Raw genomic sequence first — 6,000 nt, 5'->3', positions numbered from 1 at the left:
GTTGGTGGTGGTGGTGGTGGGGGGGACTTGCATACTGGAGGCCTCTTCTCAGTGCCACGTAGCAGCCTGGAGGAGGGAACCCCGTGAGCTGGCTCCCGGAGATGCAGGAGCTGAGACCAGAGTGCAGCTAGGGGCCCCACTTAGGAGCACCACGTGCATTGCATGGGCGATCTACATTTTCTATTCACCCTAAGGGGCAGACGTCGGGCTGCATCTTAGAGATCAGGACCCTGAGCCTCAGCAAGCAGGCAGCAGGGAGAAGGAAGGACGGGTGAGCCATTGCTCATGTCCTCCTGGGTGCAGACTCGTGGTTAAGTTCTGTGCCTGGATTTCACCAACACCCCCTGAAGTCCAGGACCTAGGTAGGTCCTACTAGTCCCAGTGGGACTACTGACAAACTGGGGTCAGGGAGATCTGGTACCAGCAGGGGCTGGATGGAGCTGATCTCTCCTGGTCTCCTGGCCAGGTGGAGATGCTTCTTCGGGACCACACAGGAAAGACATTCTGGGTCAACAGCAGACATCAGTCAGTGAGGGGTGGAACAGGGGCCTTCACTTTAAAGATCAGGGCTCCGGGGGCCCCATTGCTACCTGTCCCCCAAGCCAGGGCCAGAATGGAGCTGGCAGAATGTCTCCCGGGGATTCCTGTCCCTCCCCTGGAACCTGGGCGGCTGGCTCTTCCCCTCCTCCCAGCCCAGTCAGTCCGGGGCGCTTTGATCACCAAAGCCCTGGGGAGCCGCAGGGAGTGGGAAAGAGAGATAGTGTGTGAGAGAGATTTACATTCATCCAAAGCCAGATCAGAGATTCCCGTTCTGCCGCGGTGACGCAGGGACTTGTCCCTGTCGGGCAGCGGTGACCAGGCAGATAAAGCAGGAGTGGCAAGGCGTGAGCCTGTCATTAGGAGAGGTAATTGGGCCGCTGGGCTGGTCTCCCACAGCCTGGCTGTCATTCCTCTGACAAAGTCATCACTTTTTGTGGGGGAGAACCAAACCTCCCTTTTAGACCAACTCATTAGAATCAGAGCACATCAGAGCCTACAGGTCCTTAGAAACCACCCCCTGGTTATAGGTGGGGAAACTGAGGCTCAGGGCACACAGTTTCCCTGCGGTGGAGCTGAGTATCTGGAGCTCTGGGCAGTGTTCTTCCGATGGTACCAGAGGAAGTTCAGAGAAATTGTTAAGATCACAAGCTTTGGAGCCAGGCAGGGCACAGCCCCAGGTTTGCTGCTTGCTATGTGACCTGGGGTAAGTGTCTCAACATCTCTGTTCCGTCGCAGGATACATGTGGCTGGGAACAGCGGTTACCATGTTGCTCTTGATGGCAAGGTGTAGGGGAGGGCTTCACACTGAAGCTGAGCAGACAGGGGTGTAGGTGTGCAATGGGCAGAGGGCAGCGTGTGGAGGCAGGGCGTGGCTCACGCAGTTTTATTCCAGAGTGGCAGGGCCCCGATTTAGGAATTCTTGACTGTGTTGAGCTCCTCGGGGCAATCAGATACTCCCGTTGAATCCTCCCTACAGCCCTATGAACCGAGGGGAATGCATCCCATTTTGAAGATGAAATGAGAAAACTAAGTTTCAGAAAGTTTATGCATCTTGCCCTGTTATTTAGCTGGTGGGAGGCCAGGCAGAATTCAAACCCTGGTTTCTTGGGTTCTTTCCATTTTGCTGGTGGCACCTGAGGCCAGCCTCACTTTCTAGGGGTGTAGTACTGGCAGGGCAGGGGATGGGCAGCCTGACTGCATTTAGAACCTTCTAGAAGGTGGAAAACACACTGCCCTGGCCCGGGTGGGGGGCCGGCCCCCCATCTGCCAGGCTCCCTCCTGGGCTCCACTGAGGCCTGCTTCAACCGACAGAGGGAGCCGACAGAGGGAGCCTGTGGCCTGGTTCTCTGGCTGCCACAAGGCCCACCTGTCCTGCCTAATTTCCCTGGAGGCGGGTGGGTTTGCTGCTGCCCAGGCTGGTGTTGAGGCGGGGCATGGTCTCCTTTCTTCCCCTGCTCCTGCCCGCACCGCGGACATTCTTGACTTGGGCCAGCTCTGTGCTTTTGGCTGGGGAATAACACAAAACAGGACGGCGTTTCATAGTAAATTACTTCAATTTTTATGGCTCCGTGTGCTGTTTCCTGACAAAGTAACTCTATTTAGTTTACAAGTGGAATTTTTTTCTTTGGGTGTATTGGTTCTCCAACCCCCTCTCCCGCCGCACCCCTGCCTTATCCCTTCGTGCTCTCACCTTGTGCTGCCTCCACTCTCACAGAAGAGGTGGAAACCGCTGAATGTCCCTCACGTGCCACTGTGAGTAAACTGGGGCCCCTGGAGGGAGGACCTGGGCTCTGGTCATGTTGAGGGGGTTGGCTGGACCCCCAGCTGCAGAGCGGATTCCACGTCCCAGGCCTGTTTCCCGCAGGATGTGTGGCACTGAGGACCAGGCTTCAGAGCCGTCTTCCAACAGCCCTTCCTTAATGCCAAGTCTGAGTGGGAGCACCCCGCCCTCTCCGCTTTGCCCTCAAGTTGTCCTTTGGGGACCCATCTCATCTTTTTTATTCTCCAAGCTGGTATTTGTTGGGAAGAAATTCCCTTTGAGGCCATCTTTGAGTTTCTGGGTAACTTGACTCATACACAAAGGCAGGCAGGGGTTGTGGGACACCTGGGTGGCTCAGTTGGTTAAAAGTCTGCCTTCTGCTCATGTCATGATCCCAGGATCCTGGGATTGAGTCCGGCTTCGGGCTCTCTGCTCAATGGGGAGTCTGCTTCTCCCTCTGCCTCTGCTGCTCCCCCTGCTTGTGTGCCCTCTCCCTTTCTCTCTCATAAATAAATAAATAAATAAAATCTTATTTAGTTATTAACCTCCTCCCAGGGGTTGTGAAGTTATAACCCCTCCCAGAGGGCTAGCCCATTTAAAAATCAGCTAGGGTGGGTGGGAAGGAGGTAGAGCCTCAAAGCCTCCAGGTATATCGTGGACCCCACACCCATCCAGCTGCACACCTCCATCCCCCATGGCCAGGGAGCTAATGCTGTTTTAAGCCCTCCTAACTCCGAGAGTGCCAGCGGAGGCAGGTGGTGGCCCCAGGGAGCTCGTTAGCCCTGCAGACACTCGGGCCCCATCCCAGATTTGCTGACTCAGAGTCAGCTGGATAACAAGATCTCCAGGTGAGCGCACGCCCGCCAGAGCTATTCAAAGCCCCACTTCACCGATGCAGACTCTGAAGCGGGAAGGGTAAGTGGCTAGCTCCGCAATGCCGGCCTCGAGGTCCTGGGCTGGGATTCAGACTCAGATCTCTCGGACTCCGGAGGCCGTTGGAGGTGGGTAGGGTTTCAGCAGGGTAGGATGGGAGAGAAGGGCATGTGAGGACGAGGGATGGCTTGAGCATGGAGGTAAAAGCCTGCAAGAGGCAGCTCAGGAGCAGACTGAATTACTTGGAAAGAGGCGATGGGAAGCTGCTGAAGATCTGGGAGCAGAGAGGCGTCGTGAAGTTTATCCACGGGCCGGGGTACTCATCTCCCCAATAGGGCTTGCAATGCAAGAGAAGCCCTGAGTACAGGCTAAAGGTGTTTCAGGGCTACAAGGCTGAGACATGTCTGTGACTTTGTTGTGAGGGTCCAGAGCTGTAGCTCTCTCCTTCTGGCCTCGATCTGGCTTCTGGTCTGAATTATCCAGCCCTGTGTGGAGTGGAGGGGCAGGTGGACAGTCTCCCAGGGGGCTGGGCCTGCAAGGAGTCATGGGGGACAGTGGACAGACCTCTGGATGGGGAGGTGGAGTCATGTGCCCTGAGTCATCTCTCCTCCAACAGAATATCTGCTCTTCCTTTGTCTGGGCCTTGAGGGCTTCTGTTCCTGGGCCACCTTGAGCCGCCTCTGTGCTCTTATGCACCGCTGCTCTGCCCAAGGGGCAGGACTTGGAATGGACCGTGGGCAAGGATTCTGCCTCCCTGTGTCTGGGCACCCTCTCTCTAGTAATGCAACCCAGTTATAGCGTGAGCTCTTGACGGAGGAGAGTACAAGCCTCAGTTATTGGGGAAGCAAATGGACTCCAAAGCAGGAGCCTGACGGGCTCGTCCCAAGGGTCAGCTCAGACACAGGGTGACTGCCCACCCATCCCCCCTAGTCACCTCAGCCCCTCCCCCTCCCCCCATGAGTCAGCATCCAAGTGATTTCAGAGCCAGCGGCTCAGGTCCTCAGGACAGCCCGATGAGATGGGTAGGTTGGATCATCCCCATTTCACAGCTAAGAAGATGGGGGCCAGGAAAGGCCCAGTGACTTGTCTAAGATCGCAGAGCCCAGAACAAGGCCTGGAGCTGAGGCCAGACCCATGGTTCTTTACTTGAATCCGCAGCTCCTTCTACTTTAAGACCCTGAGCATTTTTTCTAGTTTGAAAAAAATGGGGTGCTTTCTAGAACATGAGAGGCTGGGCTCAGGATACCTGCCCCGGGAGACTGTGTGTCTGGTGCGGAGCCCTGGGGTGGCCCCTCCTGGGTATTCTGGAGTGATTTGTAGATCCATTTGCATCTTACTAGCCTGGGAGGCCACCAAGGGAATGGGGAACTTTCAGCCCCTCCACTACCACCCCTCCTCTGGAGCCCAGCACAGGGCCCGAGAGAGGAGGCATGCCGAGTGGCCATGACAGAGTTGCCCAAGGGCTGACCCAGAGCAGCTTTGGTTCTGTCCTGGTCACCCAGCGGCCACCATCCTCTGCAGCGCCACTCCTCTGTCCCCATCTCCTGGGGAGCTCATTTTCTACTCTTCCACATCTCTCTGTTTCTAGAAACCCTTTTGCCCTCTTGTTGTACCTTGTATCTTTCCCTCAAGGCTTCCTTTCCCCCCAAGCCTCCTCTTTCTGACCCAGAACCATTAATCCTTAGATGGCTGGGTATGGAGGTGACAGTGTCCTGGGATGGGGCCCCTCGGAGCTGCTCTCTGCCCTCATTGGGGATCAGTGGCCGGTCCATCTCTTGATGTGGCCAGTCCGGAGTGGAAGGAGTCTTGGCCTGCAGCCTCTGCTCCCAACACACAGGGCAAGCTTGCCCAGAGGCTAGGGCTGTGCACTCTGGAGCAAGCCTAGAGCTGGAATCCCGGCTTTGTTCCTCTTGGCTGCATGACCTCTGTCACCCAGAGAAATAAAAACAGGGAGAGAGAGAGGCGTACTGGCCAAACACAGCCTTGGAGTTTCTCCTCCTGCTTCAGAGCTCCTCAAATTATCTGACTTCAGGTGGATTTTCTTCCCTAACTATGACTAGGTCAGGGGCTGGGGCCCAGTCTAACCTTTGGCTACAATGGAGTAAGATGTGGGGCTGCCTTAGTAAAAGTGTGGGCAAGTTACTCTGCTTCTCTTGGCCTCAGTTTCCCCATCTGTAAAATAAAGGGGGTGCGGCCTTTGCTCCGTGAAGGCCCCTCTGGCTCTGGCATTGCAGGATTCCAGGTCTGGGCAGTCACAAGCTCTGTTCTTCTCTCTCACTTTGTGGCATCTCAGCAGAGGGTCATGTGCAAGATTCATATATAAATGGATAAATAAATAAATAATGCCTTTTATTTGTGCAGTGTTGAATAGTTTTCAAAGTGCTTTCTTATCCATTAATTCTCTCAACCGAGCCTTGTGCATGCCCCTGGGAAGCAAGCAGCCCCAGGGATCATGACTCCCACGTTTAGAGCAGGAATGGGAGCTTCAGAGAGGCAAAGTGACTTACCCAAGATCACACTGTTATTTGACATCAGGATGAGAAGAGGTGGAAAAGAGAAAGTGAAAGAGGAATAAAGGCTGGTGGGGGTAGGGGCATGGCTGGTCTGGGGGGGGGGCAGAGAGCAGAAATAAAAACACGAGAGAAAGGATTTGCCAAAGGCAACCTCAGAACTTTGGAGTTTCTCTCCTGCTTCGGGGGTCCTCAAATATCTGACCTCTGGGGTAATTTCATCTCTTCCTATGACTCGATCAGTGGCTGGGGCTCAGTCTAACCTTTGGCTAGGTATTAGCAAAATCTTTGGCAGCATTAATAGAGGTATGGTGCTCA

The sequence above is a fragment of the Mustela erminea genome, chromosome 18 (assembly GCF_009829155.1).
Source record: "Mustela erminea isolate mMusErm1 chromosome 18, mMusErm1.Pri, whole genome shotgun sequence".
Classification (NCBI taxonomy): domain Eukaryota; kingdom Metazoa; phylum Chordata; class Mammalia; order Carnivora; family Mustelidae; genus Mustela; species Mustela erminea.
The sequence above is the reverse complement of the archived record's forward strand: the minus strand, read 5'-3'. Positions refer to the sequence as shown.